An 18,406-nucleotide genomic window follows, 5' to 3' on the forward strand; every position below is an offset into this window, starting at 1 on the left:
TGCAAAATGTTGTTAATTGCAATTTACATTAAGTGGAAACTTTTCGAGCAATGAAAAAACTGGCAAAAAAATAATAATAAGAAAATAATAAAAAATGAGTAGGCCTATTATAACGATAGCTGTTCAATTGGATACCCTGTTAAGTCATTATTTTATGTTTTTAAATGGAAAATGTAAAAGAATATTATTTCCGAATCGCAAATAACCTTTAGAACAATTCAAATATCAAAAATTGAATTTTATATCACATTTGCACATACTATACTATGCTTTGGGACAGAAAGCTTCAAGTTTTTTACTTCACATTGGTTCTGAAATATTATATAGTAACAATTAGATTCACTATTATGATATTTTTTATATTTTAGTATTTATTTATTAAAATTTATCCTTTAAATGGAGGATCGTTCTTTCTTTCATCACTTTTTTATCTAAAAAATATCACTTATTTTTCAGAAGAATAAATAAATAAAACTATAGAAAACTCAACTATTACACTATTCTTATACGAAAGATATGCCAAAAATAAACCCTATGTAGGCTTGAATGTTAAATTTGCAATTTGATCTTAGTTGCACAAATTAAAAAAAATTCGATACTATTAAAATTCAAAGATAACGAGTTGAACTTACTTAGAACTATATAAGCCTTGTGATTTTGCTAATGTTGGGTATGTATTCGGAAAGAAATTTTTCTAAGCTAATATTAAATACTAATACTATCTATATCTTAATGTACTTAAGGTCAACTGAGGTCAGCCCAGAAATTAAATTATTTAAACAAAATATAAGTTTTTATAAAAGTAGAAAAAACAAGATTTGATTAAATTAATATTTAAAAATAAAAAAATTTGAGTTCTTAATGATAACGTTAAAAAGTACATTATATGAGATTGAATAATAATGCTCTAAATAAGTAGCGTTGTTGTCATTCAATCTAAATAAAAGATGTAGTTTAATTTATTACGTAATTAATATTATCTAAGAGTAAACGAGAATATATAAGAAAATTATACTAATAAGATACTGGCAGCAAGTGGAGAAGATAGTTGTCATTCAAGTCTATATAAATAAATGGTATAATATGCCAACAAAATACCCGTTGTTAGTGTATATATACAGAGTATGAGTGCAGATAATAGTTGTCAACCATTCCCATCTAAACGGCAAGTTTCACTTATATTTACATAAAAATATTAATGAATATTCTAGCATCATTTTCCCTCACCTTCTACATACACAACGAGAACAATATACCCAGTGCGAATGGTAAAGATGCTGGGTACAAAAACAAATACAATAAACAGTTTTCACATAGCGCGCAAATAATTGAGTGAATGTTGCAAAGTATTTGAGAAGGGGATGGGAGATGCGTTGGTGGGAGAGGGAGAGAGCACAGGGAAAGGGGGAGACGCGTATGGCCTCCTCGTCTTATGTTTAATTTGTTGCAAAAATATTTGTATTTATATTTTTCATGTACTTACCGTTTAATACACATTTAATACGACTACAACAACCGCTTTTTAAGCAGCTGTGCTAATTTTCCCGCCATTGTCTGGGCGAACTTAGGGAAAACTGTAGCCCAAAACGACGAGAGAACGACTCGAATTGTTGCGCAAATAAATAAATATGTAAATAATGAAAAAACAAAAAAAAAACAAAAAACAAAATACAGTACAAAAAAAAAAAACAAGAAAATAATAATACTAATAATAATATTTGCCGTTGAATTGTGTGCTTAGAAAGAGCTACGTCAATTTGTTGTTACTGCTGTTGTTGTAGTTGTTGTGTAGTTGTTGTTGTTCTTATTGTTGTTGTTGTGGCGTGTGGCTTCGGCTGTTGATTCCCCGAGAAGGTCGCTAATACCCAATAGGCGGTACTCGTAATACTCGAACTCATCATATTCTTCCCGAACCGGCAATGACTCGATTTAATTGTTTGCCTAGTCAGAAAACAGCAGCAACAACCACAAGAACCACAACTACAACAACAACGGCAGCGGTATTATTGATCTTACTATTAATTAACCTAATCATTTCACAATCTTGTACTGCCGGCTCAACTCAGTTTTCAGATTCGAAAAGATACAAAAGCACATTTTAATTTTCATCTTTTACAATACTAGTTTCTAGTAATGCATAACGTTGCATTGTTCCCTTTGTTACAATACCAACAATTGAAAATTAAAACCAAATCAATTATCTAAATCATTTTTTAGATATTCAAGGCCTTGCTCATAACTTTTGTTCTTTTCTAATATTGTTCGATCTTTTCGTGTCTCCAAGAAATCAAAGAATGCTGAAATCAAAAAAAAAAAAAAAAAACAGGTACACTCAAAAAGCAGTTTGGCTAATACATTTTTATTGGATATTTACAATATATGTACATGTATCTGCAATAAGACTTGTTTATTGAACAATTTAATTAATTTTCGTAGTCTTAAAGGCCTTCAACTAACTGATCTATTTTAATAAGATTTTTCGAGTCACAAATTTTCAAATGCAGTCTTTTATTTAAGTACACAAATATTCAAGCATTTTGTCTGCAAATTCTGCAAATTTTATTACACAACTTAAGAAGTTTTTTTAATCGAATGTTATTATTGTGTAATATTAGAAGTGTACATAAAATCTAACACTTTAACCAGAAATTCTGTAAGGTTTTTTTTTCTAAATACCTACATATTAAGTAGTATTAATATATTTAAACTTAGATACATTTTATTTTAAGCTGTTTTAAATTGAACGTTCAAAAATTGCAAAAATTGTTTTAAAATAATTTTCTAAGTTTTTAAGAAAATCTCAATTCTTTGACTTTACTTTATTTATTTTTCTTACTTTCTTCACACGATTGTTTTGAGTACAAAAAAATCTCTTAACAATCGACTATAAAATATTTAATTAACAATGGAAAAAGAAAAGTAGCAGTCGTAACTATTTGTATTTTAATTGTTTACAGTGTTGAAGCTACATTCTACTGACTGCGGAATGTTTACTGTTAACATAATATAGCCTAATTGCTTATTTAATGGCTTCAGGGTATACAAATTCTTTGCAGGCTTTCACAAATAAATTTAATTTATGCAGTTTTTTTTAATTGGAAACAGGGAGAGTATTGAGAGAGAGGTGAACAGTGACTAAATAAAGGCATAATGCAGAAACTAAATAACAATAACTGCAACAATTATCGTTTATCAACCCATAAACTGAATGTTAAAGATCCTTTCCCTTCGACAAGGCAACTCCTTAAATAACAACATTTAAAATGCATACTGACCAATTGACCAATTGACTAACTGATAAGCTGACAAAAGACCGGAGTGTTTGTCTTGTATATTGGTTGGCATTTAAGAGTTTGCTGCATCGTTGCACGTGGCGTATGCGCAATATTTGCCAATGTACCCCGCGCCCGGCCAGTGGCCGCTTTGTGGCCTTTGCCAACTGCCAACTGACAACTGCCCAATGCCCACTGCCAACTTCGGACTGCCATCAACCACACCCAAAAGAATGTCGCGCCTTGCCCACAATCTTTTGTTTCGGCTCGCTGCCAATTTGCCTGTCGAGTTTTCAGTTTTGATTTTTTTGAGTTTGTTGCCGCGTTTTTAAGCGACGCTTTTTATGAGCCAACAATAAGATTTTTTTCTGTTTATTATTATTATTATTTTTGATGTTTTTTTTTTTTGCGCAAGGCCGTTGGTGGCTCGTTTAGCTTGATCATAAAAAATTTAAATAATGTTGTTGTTGTTGTCAATTTTGCACTGACTGTTGTGGTTGTTGTTGTTGTTGTTGTTATGGTGGTGAGATTACACGAGCCTTTCTGTACCCAGTTGGCCCAGTTGATTGCTTTTTATTGATGCTCATTCTGGGCAATCACGTCTTATTAGGCCCCGGATCCGAGCCGAAATTCGAACTCGAACCCGGCCCAGACCCAACTGAAAAGCTTTTGGGCCTGTCCCAAAGGCACCTCTTATTGAAAATTGAAAACGCTAGACGGCAAATCAATATTTAAGTCAATTTTTAATATTATATTAATATTTTTAATAAATGGAAAATTAAAAAGAAAAACCATGGACCGTAACAGTTATATTTTGTAAAATACAAACTATGATATAAATTATTATTTGCTGATTATTATAAAAAAGTTGAAGAATAATTATTAATTTCAATTTTTATTATACAAATCAAACATCAAAATTATTTGTCAATTTCTATTATAAAAATTAAAAGATAAAAATTGAATATAAAAATATTTTTTTAACCAAGTGGCGTATTTCCAAAATCTACTTTTCATATGATACATTACACGACCTTAAAGAACGTATATTAAGGATATTTAAGGTATTGATATGTACACTTAATTTTTATTCTTCAATTTTTATAATAGAAATTGGCAAAATAATTTTTATTTTTGATTTATATAATAAAAATTGAAATTAATAATTTTTTTAATTTGTCTAATAAAAAATTGAAATTATTAATTACTTTTAATTCTTAAAATAAAAATTGAAATTAATTTTTATTCTTAATTTTTTATAATAATAAATCTAAAATAATATTTACTATTCAATTTTCTTATAAATATTTTTACGTTGTCAATTAAAAATTCATAACTAATATTTGCAGTCCCTGATAATAACAATAGAAATTGAACTCTTAAAAAATAAAAACAATTTTACTTGTTTGACTTACTTTTAATTTTGTTTAAATCTCTGACGTATAGTAACTTCATTATTTTAATTAAATGGCTTTCAATGATTTTGATAAGAATATTGCAATTTCTGAGTCATCAAGTATAATAAAAAAAGAAATATTAAATTTCAAGAATATTAATAAGCATTTCTGACTAACGACTATAAAAAGATTGTTAAAAATAAATTTAAATTTTAGATTTGTGTTTATTCTAATCAATTAATTGGCAAAATTCAAAACGCTAAATTGATGAGCATTTTAATTATTTAATAGTGTAGTGTTATCGGAAGTTATTTAGTTCAGGAGTATTTTTTTGTTACCAATAAATGTTTGCCTGCTCATAAAATGCTGAAAAAAGAACCAATTGGTACATTAGGTATTTTAAGTATTCAAAGCAGCAAAACACATATTGAAATCGGTAAATCATTTTCATGTCAGTTCCAGATCCAGTTCCATTTCAGTAGCTATAAAGTCAAGCCGCAAAAACCACAAAAATTTCAAGATTTTTTTTTTTTTTTTTTTAAATTAAACAAATTTATGCAGTTGTTGTTTTATGCTAGCTGAAAATAGGCTGACCATCTTAAGTAGCCCCAAAATGCAATTGTCAGACTGTCAAAGCTGATCGAAAGCTTGCGGTTAATGTACGTCCTTGACCATCATAGGCTGGCAATAACAAACAAACAAATAAACAACAACAGAATTTGTAATAAAATAAAAATACTAAAATGCAATGTGATGTGGAAATGTGTGTACTCGCAATTGCTTACGAATATATATTCGTATTTTTGGTATTTTTTCATTTTTGTATTTTCGTATGCAACTGCACACAAGTTTGGCAGTCAGGTCGTTACGATTGAAGCCAAGCCAAAAGTCCAACCAGGCCAGAGATTGCAGTGGCATGCAGCTTAAGATTTATTTATAGACTGCTGCACTGGCTTTTAACCTCCATTTGGAACACGCTGCGTATGAGTTACGCCAATTGCCGATCGTTACAAATGATCAAGCCGTGTCTCTGACTCTGTTTTTGTTGTCTGTATCTGTTTTGGTTTCTGTTTATTATACCCGTTACCTAAAAATATGTTGAAATTGTTTGTACCAGGAAAAAGGAGACATCTCGACCCTATACATTTATAAATAAATCGCTAAAAATTAGTGGTGTAAATCTAAATTTTAGATCGAGTTTTATATCGAAATTGAAATTCGCCAAAAATAAGTATCGAGCTGTTGATATATCGGAAAATATTAGATCAAGTTGCAAATATCGAGTTTAAAAACAAAATTTTTTTTAATTTAAAAACGCAATTGTAATCACAAAATACACGCATGCTTTTATTATAAATCTTATTTTTCTTGCATCGTTTTCATGTTTTGTTCAAACTTTGGCAATTTGGAAGGTTATTTATTACGGTCGTTCAAACAAAATTGAACGACCAAACGGAATTCTGCAAATTAGCTACTTAGAACAAGCCCCAGTGAGTTGATTTTTCATGGAAATCGATTTAATCAACTCGATAGATCGTCAAAAAATTAATTGAGTTGAACTATTCGAGGAATCGAGTTTTCGATTATTCGATATATTTTTACATCACTACTAAAAATAGTAATTTACGTTATATATTCTTACTATCTATTATCACATTTAATCGCTGTTTTAATGTTTTAATGGCATTTAATGACTGTTTTAAGTTTAGTAGGCAACATAAACAATTTAGAGTACACAGTGGGTATCTCATAGTCGGGTTCTCAACTATAGCCATTTCTTTATACCACTTCGTTGCATTAAATTGTACAAAATAGAGACATTTTTAGCTTTTTTAAGTTTTTAAGCAACTCAGACGCCTAAATGTATGCAGTAATTTTAAAGTGAGCTTAAAGTGAGTTTGAAAAATTAATATATATATTTAAATTGCGTAACGGGTATCTCGCAGTCGGGAACTTAATTTTAGAATTTTCCGCATGTTTTTTTGGTTGCTGTTTGAGGCGAATTCACAGCTTGTTGGGCGCGTCCAAAATGCACATGAATTTTGGTTTCGCCTGTCGTCTTAATGCACCTCTTACGAACTCTTTGTCTTGGCCACCTCGGCTCGTCGTGATCTTTAGCAGCAGCATTCAAAACGCTTAAATCACAAGCGCAGAGAGATGGTTGTTAGTTTGGCCAAGACGAGCGGTTTACCCATATACCCACAAAACGCTTAATGCAGTAAGTATCCGATGACGATGCCGATGCCGATGGTCCGCGTTCCGATCGTTGATTTCGATGTCGATGTCGATGCCGATGCCGATGTCGATGTCGTTTCAACGATTCTAGTTAAAACTGGCCGAAAGCGGTTACAAGCTGTTTAACAAGCCGCCACCAATGTTGGCACCGCTTGCCGGTTTTCAAATGGAGGCTTGTTGTGGTGTCGTTGGTGTCAGTGGTGTCGCACAGTGGGACATTAGGGCGGGAAGGCGGTACAAAAATCATTTTTTCGAAGAAAGCAAGTTTTTTGAAATCAAGTAAAAATTGTGGGCGTGATAACCTCTTAAAGTAAAGTACAAATATTACAAAAATTACAAACTTTGAAATTGATTTGAATATAATTTTCCTTTTTGGTTTCATATGAAAAGAACGTTGATTTTAAATAAAATGCCGCAGATATTAGTTTCTTCACTTTAATAGTTTTTATCTCAGCGATGTTTTAAAAAAGCACTAAATTTAGGCTTTTTCTTAACTTTGATGGAATATAACTAAAAATGGAATCATTTGGAGTCTATGCCACTATTACAGGGGTCTTTGGTAATCAATTCTCTAACTAAATAACACCAGTCATTCATGCGGGTAGCTGCGTTTACGGAAGTTATAGTGCAAAAACTGATGCAACCTCGCAATAAAATGGTGATAAAAGAAGAAAAGGCATCATACGAAATTTTTCAAAAAAAACATTATTTTTTTTTTTTGCAATAAGCGAAATAAAATTTTTTTAAATATTAAACAATGTTAAAATGTGTATTTCGGAAAAAAATATAGATTTTTTTTTAAATTTGATATGTAAAACAGAAAATATGTTTCAACTTTGACCGACAAACCTTAAATATCCAGTGGGCCTATCACCCTGCATAAACCGTAATTTTAAAGCCTATTAAGTTTTCTATGCTTTCTAAATTTTTGAAATATCTTAATTGGTGCAAAAGATATGCATTTTTGACATCAAATTCAAAGATTGTCCCACTGTGTGTCGGTGGTGTCGGTACTGCTGCTGCTGCTGGTGGTGTCGATGGCAACGATATCCCAGCTAGCTTGTCATAGGTACACCCAAAGCCAACAGCAATTGAAAGATTGATGGCTTTAATTCCATTGACTAATGATACAAAGGCGCGACCGACGCGTTGCTTCTGATTCGAGTACGGATAGCGATTGGAACGATTCCGATGCCCGTTTCGATTCGATTCTTGGACTCGTGTCTAGACGCAATGTCTTTTACCGTTTTTCTTTTGGCTTCGTGGTCATGGGTAGGGCCAAGTTGTCTTGGTCCGACAACTCGACAAGTCAACAGCTTTAAATTTGTCTAAAATGGCCATAAAATAGGGCATCAATTCTATGATAACCCGAACAGCAAAAGAAATGCAAAGAGTAAAATAAATTATAATTAATAGAAAAGCAAGATCAAAACAAACTATCGTCTTCTAAATCTCTCAGCTTTTAAAGCCAGCTGTACTAGTTTCTATTTATATGTGTTCTATATAACATTAAATAAATCTAACGAGCTGTCAGATTGGAAATATTCTACAAATTGTATAACAGTTACAGTTATCGATAGAATTTAATAATATGCAATTTAAGCGAACTCAATATTGAGGTTATGTTTGGGATAAACCTAGGAAAAACCTTAATTCATAGGAAGACTTGTATTAAAGTCTTTTTATCAACGCTAATTTTAATTTCATACTATTTCCTTAAAAACTAAAAAAAAACTTTCCCTATGTCAGTTTATATCGTGTTATTAATTCGGAAATTCATTAAATATAAATGCCGAAATTATCTAAAATTTAAACATAGTTAGATTCAAATATGTTTAACCCTGAATCTTAAACTCATATAAGAGTTTTTACTAAAGCATTGCAAGTGACAAAACTATTTATTAGATGTACAAAGAACGCAACTATAGTATCAAACCAGTTCACAGTTCCACGCGTATAAGAATTTATAATTTTTAAAATGCATCCTATATTATTTAATTTTTTTAGAATATAAACATTTTAATTTCGAATGCAAATGTTAAATGTTTTTAAGTTGCAGCTAAACAAATATAAATTATTGCAATTGAGTCAATACTAATTTGTAGCTATATTTGTGCACATACTATATCTTACTTTGATCTCAAACTTGTATAAGAGTTGTGGCTCAACTCAAAGTGCAACTCTTGTGATTGTCGTGAACTTGTCTTGCCTCTCAATTCACTCATTGCCACACATTTTGGGGCGCTGATTATTGTTTTTTTTCTCAGTTTTTCTACGGCTTTCCATGGCGACAAGGGGGCAGCCGCTGTAAACCAACATTTTCCGGCATGGAGCGGTTGAAGTTCCGATGACATCCAAGTCTGCTTGGAACTTCGAGTTTGTCAAGTGTTAATTGATTGCGTCTTCAACTTTTGTTCTCGGGTCGTCAATATTAATTGATTAAATTAATACTGTTGCAACAATAGCAGTAACAGTAATATTAACAGTAACAGCAATAGTAACATAAATAACATTAACATTAACAGTAATAGTAACAGTAACACTATCAATAACAGTAACATTAAATTAATACTGTTGCAACAATAGCCGTAACAGTAATATCAGCAGTAACAGTAACATAAATAACATTAACATTAACAGTAATAGTAACAGTAACATTAAATTAATGCTGTTGCAACAATAGCAGTAACAGTAATATCAGCAGTAACAGTAACAGCAATAGTAACATAAATAACATTAACATTAGCAATAACATTAACAGTACAAGTAACAGTAATGATATCACTAACAGTAACATTAAATGTAACACTAAAAGTAACATAAATAGTGACAGTAACAGTAACAGTAACAGTATCGGTAACAATAAAAGAAAAAGTTACATTAATAGTAACAGTAACATTAAAATTAGCATAAAAAGTGACAGTAACAGTAACAGTAGCAGTAACAGTAAAAGAAAAAGGTACATTAATAGTAACAGTAGTAGTAACATGAATAGCAACCAGAGAACTGCAACGGGTATGTTCGAGTATGATTGAGCACCAGAGCGACAAGTTCGATCAAATCAACTCAGAGGCTCGGTAGCAACGGGTTCGATCGAGTCACGGGTCTCTTTGTTTACGATCAAGTCGCGGGTATGATTTTTTTTGCTTTCGAACAATTCGGGTCGAGTAGCGTTCGAGTCATACGATCTGATTTGATTGAGATTGTTTGTGAGCGTTCGTTTCGATCCAATCACGTTCGAGTAACAATGATCGAAATGATTTTTGAGCGTTTGTGAGCGTTCGTTTCGATCGAGTCACGATTCATACCCGTTTTGTTCAAACGATCGGATCAATCATCGAGTCATACTCGAGTTGACTCGTTCAGAAAATGTGCGAGGCAGAGCGCGCACCAGAGAACTGCAACGGGTATGTTCGAGTATGATTGAGCACCAGAGCGACAAGTTCGATCAAATCAACTCAGAGACTCGGTAGCAGCGGGTTCGATCGAGTCACGGGTCTCTTTGTTTACGATCAAGTCGCGGGTATGATTTTTTTTGCTGAACAATTCGGCCGAGTAGCGTTCGAGTCATACGATCTGATTTGATTGAGATTGTTTGTGAGCGTTCGTTTCGATCCAATCACGTTCGAGTAGCAATGATCGAAATGATTTTTTGAGCGTTTGTGAGCGTTCGTTTCGATCGAGTCACGAGTCATGATCGAACTTGCTGGTTGATTTGATTTGATTCATACCGTTTTGTTCAAACGATCGGATCAATCATCGAGTCATACTCGAGCGACTCGTTCAGAAAATGTGCGAGGCAGAGCGCGCACCAGAGAACTGCAACGGGTATGTTCGAGTATGATTGAGCACCAGAGCGACAAGTTCGATCAAATCAACTCAGAGACTCGGTAGCAACGGGTTCGATCGAGTCACGGGTCTCTTTGTTTACGATCAAGTCGCGGGTATGATTTTTTTTGCTTTCGAACAATTCGGGTCGAGTAGCGTTCGAGTCATACGATCTGATTTGATTGAGATTGTTTGTGAGCGTTCGTTTCGATCCAATCACGTTCGAGTAGCAATGATCGAAATGATTTTTGAGCGTTTGTGAGCGTTCGTTTCGATCGAGTCACGAGTCATGATCGAACTTGCTGGTAGATTTGATTTGATTCATACCCGTTTTGTTCAAACGATCGGATCAATCATCGAGTCATACTCGAGTTGACTCGTTCAGAAAATGTGCGAGGCAGAGCGCGCACGTGGCAGCGTTTGCGCTTGCAATGATATGTATTTATGCGCGTAAATATGTATATAAATGCAATAGTATTAATGCTTAAGACGTTTATTGTAAAATTTATTACGGGCTGCGTATACATACATACATGCAATTACACATGCCCATAATAAAATAATACTATTTTAATTTTTTTAAAGACTGGAAAAACTATCAAACTTAAAATTATTTAAAATAAATTATACTTTTATAATATTAATTAATTTAATTTTTTCATTTTACTTTTAATTTAAAATTTAAATTTTTAACAGACATTTTTCATCATTTTATTTTATATTTTATCAACTATTCTAAGTTGACATTAAATAAATAAAAAAATATTTAAAACTAAATAAATAATTAATAATAAATAAATAAATTATAAATAATAGTTTTAATAAAATGTGTGTACATAATTGCGTTCATATAAATATGCATTTACATAAATATAATATAATTACATAAATATAAATGTATGTACATATATGCGCACATTTACTTAAAAGAAGAAGCAGGAAAAAAATACAAAATCAACAGTGTCGTTTTCGAACAATCACAATCAAATCAAATCAGTCAGCAAGTTCGATCATGACTCGTGACTCGATCGAAACGAACGCTCACAAACGCTCAAAAATCATTTCGATCATTGCTACTTGAACGTGATTGGATCGAAACGAACGCTCACAAACAATCTCAATCAAATCAGATCGTATGACTCGAACGCTACTCGACCCGAATTGTTCGAAAGCAAAAAAAATCATACCCGCGACTTGATCGTAAACAAAGAGACCCGTGACTCGATCGAACCCGTTGCTACCGAGTCTCTGAGTTGATTTGATCGAACTTGTCGCTCTGGTGCTCAATCATACTCGAGCATACCCGTTGCAGTTCTCTGGTGCGCGCTCTGCCTCGCACATTTTCTGAACGAGTCAACTCGAGTATGACTCGATGATTGATCCGATCGTTTGAACAAAACGGGTATGAATCGTGACTCGATCGAAACGAACGCTCACAAACGCTCAAAAATCATTTCGATCATTGTTACTCGAACGTGATTGGATCGAAACGAACGCTCACAAACAATCTCAATCAAATCAGATCGTATGACTCGAACGCTACTCGACCCGAATTGTTCGAAAGCAAAAAAAATCATACCCGCGACTTGATCGTAAACAAAGAGACCCGTGACTCGATCGAACCCGCTGCTACCGAGTCTCTGAGTTGATTTGATCGAACTTGTCGCTCTGGTGCTCAATCATACTCGAACATACCCGTTGCAGTTCTCTGGTGCGCGCTCTGCCTCGCACATTTTCTGAACGAGTCAACTCGAGTATGACTCGATGATTGATCCGATCGTTTGAACAAAACGGGTATGAATCGTGACTCGATCGAAACGAACGCTCACAAACGCTCAAAAATCATTTCGATCATTGTTACTCGAACGTGATTGGATCGAAACGAACGCTCACAAACAATCTCAATCAAATCAGATCGTATGACTCGAACGCTACTCGACCCGAATTGTTCGAAAGCAAAAAAAATCATACCCGCGACTTGATCGTAAACAAAGAGACCCGTGACTCGATCGAACCCGTTGCTACCGAGTCTCTGAGTTGATTTGATCGAACTTGTCGCTCTGGTGCTCAATCATACTCGAACATACCCGTTGCAGTTCTCTGGTGCGCGCTCTGCCTCGCACATTTTCTGAACGAGTCAACTCGAGTATGACTCGATGATTGATCCGATCGTTTGAACAAAACGGGTATGAATCAAATCAAATCAACCAGCAAGTTCGATCATGACTCGTGACTCGATCGAAACGAACGCTCACAAACGCTCAAAAATCATTTCGATCATTGCTACTCGAACGTGATTGGATCGAAACGAACGCTCACAAACAATCACAATCAAATCAGATCGTATGACTCGAACGCTACTCGGCCCGAATGGTTCGAAAGCAAAAAAAATCATACCCGCGACTTGATCGTAAACAAAGAGACCCGTGACTCGATCGAACCCGTTGCTACCGAGTCTCTGAGTTGATTTGATCGAACTTGTCGCTCTGGTGCTCAATCATACTCGAACATATCCGTTGCAGTTCTCTGGTGCGCGCTCTGCCTCGCACATTTTCTGAACGAGTCAACTCGAGTATGACTCGATGATTGATCCGATCGTTTGAACAAAACGGGTATGAATCAAATCAAATCAACCAGCAAGTTCGATCATGACTCGTGACTCGATCGAAACGAACGCTCACAAACGCTCAAAAATCATTTCGATCATTGCTACTCGAAAGTGATTGGATCGAAACGAACGTTCACAATCGATCAGAATGATTGCGGACGATTTGATTCGAACTGACCGTTCGAATCAAACGCTCAGCTCGAACGATCCGCTCCGATCGCTTGAACAAAGTGAAAAAATCACAACGAGTACGAGTCAATGTTCGTGTCTGATCGAACATCTCTTACCCGTTGCAGTTCTCTGATAGCAACATTAATAGTAACAGTAACAGAGATGATTTTTATTATTAATTCTGAATCATGCATTGACCAAGAAATGATAACAAATGGATATGATGAAATTATTTGTTTCAATAGTTATTCATTCTTTTTAATTGGCCCTAAAAATGCGACAAATTTCCATGGAAAACCAAATGAAGTCTTTGATTACGAGTGTTCGAGAGTGTGTTGGTGTGTGTGTGCGTAACTGTATCTAATACGCATTTGCATGTAGAGCTGGCGCTAAGTTAACAAAAACAAGCCCCGCACCCCTCGTCTTCCCACATCTTTTGGCCAATGTAAACTGGGCTGACTGATAGGCAGGCATCGCGTTGCTGACAGCGTTAAAGTTGACAGTACAGCTATCAGGCATACACACACCTGTACACACACAAACACAGACCTGCACACACACACACACACACAGCCACACACACTGTTGCATGCTAACAGTGAACTTGAAAAGGTTATTAAAAATTCAAGTGCGGTAGTTGGGTGCTAAGGTAAACAGACGACGACGACGACGGCGGCGACAGCAACAACTGTGTGACGACTGCGACGCCGGCAGAGCTGTGGGTAAGCAGCGGCCCGAGTTTACTACATATTTGTGTATTTGTGTATGCGAGTGTATAACAGTTGACCCATATTGTCATCGTGGATTTACCATAACAATGATTTATGTTCAAAAAACTGTTGTCTATGCTTATGCTGCCACCTCAGCAGTCGCAATTTCCAATGCCTAAATGAACGATTGCAATATGCCCTGTAATCATATCAATAAAATGTACTTATACAGTTAATTATACAACTACACAACACTAGTTTACTTAGCTGCAAGGATTACTCAAAGGTCCTAAGCCTAAATGTATGCAGTTATTTTAAATTCTCACACTCTTAATATGTGCACTGAAAAAAAATCATTCTAAGACTCAAACTTAAAATTCTTGATTTTAGCATGCATTTTTTTGGGTATGCATTCAGGATATTATTTATGCAGATAAAATGGAAAGGACTCAAGATTAAAATTAGTCAAGAAAACCCGAAAAAATTTCGATTTTGCTAAAAAAAATCACTACACATCTTTTATCTAATAAACTTACCGATTGAGTGTATAATAATAATCTTTGTATTCAAAAAATATAAAGTTAAATTTTTGTGTTCATCACAGTCTTATAAAAAGAATACATTTTCAGTTAAGTTGCATAAAATAAATATTTTTATGATGGGACATTCTTGAAATAAGGATCATTAAGTGCGAATACCCCTATATCTGAAGTAAACATAATTTGGAGAGTTCCCTTAATATAAAAGAAATGGAAGTATCTTTACTGTTTGAATAGTTGAAGTACACATTCTTATAGAGAATAATTGACTTGAGTTCGTTTTTGCAATGTCCAGTTAATTTTAATCAAATTTTTATTGAATTTTGCATTCACTTTTATGCATTAAAAGTTAATATATCTCTTAAAGTTATCAAACAATTTAAATAGACATTAAAACAAATGTTCCTAATTGAAATGTGTTGGTTAAACCTATCAACTTTAATAAGAAGAATGTTCTTCATGTTAAATACATTATAGGGTATTTGAGCTGCGTACCTTTTTCTAGCTATTTTGAAGAAGCGATTATTTGCAAGCAATTGCGGCACTCGTAAAATGATTTGCATTTGTTGAGCCCGAGAAGGCGCCGAGCTAATTGTAGCGCAAAGAGATATCGGAGATATATGTAGGTACATATATTTATCGTGTACGTAGATATATGTACACTTAGCAGCAGCTACTAACTGTGCTGGTCGCGGTTAGTCAGCTCTAATGACACCCAAGTGCAAATACCTCACAATTATTTTCAGATTTACACTTTCATCAATTTTATATAATGCCTGCAATTTAATTAATTCGCCAAGCGATGCAACCTGACAATCAACGCCCGATGATAGACTATAGTATATACAGTACTTGTATGCAGTATACTAGTATACTGATTATACTAGTATAACAACACAAACTTTAAGCTATTTTATATATAATGAAGATATGATAATTATATTAATATTTTCTAAATTTTAAAAATATATTCATCTGTTATCTGTTAATTAAAAAAAAAAGTGAATTCTAATTAATAAAAATATATGTGTATAAACTGAATTATTTGTTGTTATCAAGGCTGCAAACCACCAAAATTTTGGTAAAGGTTCGGTTCGAACCATAGAACAAGACTTAGGTTTGGTTCGCAAACCGGTTTATATACCTCCTAAGCCCAAGGTTTGGGTTCGAACCTTGGTTCTAGTACATAAATATGTGCAAAACAACAATTTTCTTTTAATATAATTTTTCATTATTTTTACATCGAAGTAAATTTAAAAATAAATATAATTTTATAATACTCTAAATTAGTATAAAGGTGACCTATTATTTTATAATATAATTTAAGTGAATTGAAACGAATTCATTCTCGATAAGCACTTAATTCCAAGAAAAGTTTCGATTGTAGATCATTTAGTTCTGCAAATGAACTACGATGAACAAACTCCAGTGAGTTTATTTAAGAAATAGGTTCGGCTCAGGATCGGGTACACGGAATGTACAACATCAAATTTTCGGTTCATGATCCGGTTCGGATGGCTTAAAAACCCCAACCGAACCGGTTCAGCGAGGTTCGGCTCAGAACCGGTTTGCAGTCTTGGTTATTATTTAAAAAGATTCTTAGATCATAATACTTGTGTGGTTCCAATATATGGTTTTGTGAGCATGGAAGGGGGAAGTTGTTAGTGGGATGTGTGATTGTGTGAATGTGTGTGTGCGTGTGTGTGTGTGTGTGTGTGATCTTTGGATTTTCCAGCACAGACCGGACGCTGGGGCGGCTTGGGGCAGATCTGTGCAGATTTTTCGTACTTTAATTGAAAGAGGCCGTACGTTGAATTGAATTGAATCGCGCCAAGTGTCTTATAAATAAATTAACAATTAATAGACACATTCTCGATGCGGATATCATCTATATATGTATGCAAGTGCAAGTATTTGTCATTGTAATTGTAAGAAATGTTGTTGTTTATTGACTCGATGACGTCTGTAAATGTAACAAAAAAGTGAGAAAAAAAGGACAAGTCAATTACTGTAGAGTATAAGAGTTGCGTATAAGACGGGCGGAGAATGTTAAAGACAAGTCATATGCTGTTAACATGCGTATAAGACAGTATACGTACAGTATAAGAGCTTCGAGTGCGCCAAAAACCTTCAATAGAAACTAAAAATAGCCAAAAAAAACGAAATAAATAAATAATTATAAGAATGAAAGAATGAAAGGAAATGAAAGAAAGAGCTATAAATGAATTCAGTGCTGACCACAAACATAAATAGCTCAGTCGAGGACTGTTGTTTATAAGAGTGACATTTCAGCGGCAATTAACAAAGCGCAATAATAAATACATAAATGCAAAAAGACAAATGTGTGCGGATATCAGCATGATATATATATATACAGATATATATCTAGCTGAGGCTTGCGATTTTCGACTTGAGACTTGAGACTCGACTTGAGACTTGAGAATTCTCGTGACGTTTGCCGATGACGACGACGACGATGAAAGATGACGAAAACTGTAGCCGAAACAGCATAAACGTTCATTAAAGCAAACAAATAAATAAATAATTAATAAATAAAAAAAATACAAAATTAAACGATTAAATGGCTAGTTGTGTGTGTGTGTGTGTGTGTTATTTTTTTTTGTATTTGTTTATTTATACAATTTTTTTTTTATGATTGGACTTTTATTGTATTTTGTGGCTTGTTTGGTGCGGCTTTTGTGTATTCTCGTTTGTTTGCTGCTTTTGCATTTTGGGCAGCTTTAAACAATTGACGCAGGCGTTGACAGTGACACAAAAACAGGGAGATAAAGAAAGAGAGGGAGAGAGAGAGAAAGAGAGAGAGAGAGATAATCTTAGCAGTTATCAATCGCAGCATGCAAATGATTTTTCATTAACGGCAATTATTAACAATTCTTTGCATTAAAAGATGCTAAACGACGACAGCGGCGACGTCGCTGCCAATCCATTGACCGCGACAGCGACAGAGACAGCGACAGCGACCGAGACCCAGTGCCAGACCGAGATTATGCTTTAAGTCTCACAAGGAGCACACACATACACACGCACACACACACGCACACACACACGCACACACAAGCATTGAACGCTTACAAAAGCAGGCGTGGCTGAGACACAATTTCTAATGAAAGTTGAAAAGCGCCGCTTGCGCGATTGGCTGAAATGTCAAACTCCACCCCCCGCACCACCACAAAAATGCTGCCTACCCCCCTCCCCCCCCTCTCTCTTTCTCTCAAACTCTCTTCATGCACACCTCTCGCAATCGAACAACGCACAACAAGAGCTCCAAACAGCATCGAGCAAGTTTGAAGCGAGTTCGAAGCGCCAACGATGCTGCGCAGCTGACATTAACGTCGACGTCAACAGCGACGCGTCGCTCACCCACACTGCCGTCGCTGCCGCTGCTGCTGCTTAGACCAGAGCTAGAGCACCAAAAAGCTTGTGATCAAGCTGCAGCTCATATTAATTGCGCTCTCTTACACTTCCTCTCTCTCTCTCTCTCTCCCCCTGTGTGTGTGTGTGTGTGTGTGCGCTCTCGCAGCTGTTGCTGCTGCTGCTGCTGCTGCGACGCTGACGCTGACGTTGACAGCGTGCAAACAGGATCTGAGCGTATATTACGTAGCGGCTGGCTTTAAGCCAACATCAT

Source organism: Drosophila innubila, chromosome X (genome assembly GCF_004354385.1).
Source record: "Drosophila innubila isolate TH190305 chromosome X, UK_Dinn_1.0, whole genome shotgun sequence".
In the NCBI taxonomy this organism is placed as follows: Eukaryota; Metazoa; Arthropoda; class Insecta; order Diptera; family Drosophilidae; genus Drosophila; species Drosophila innubila.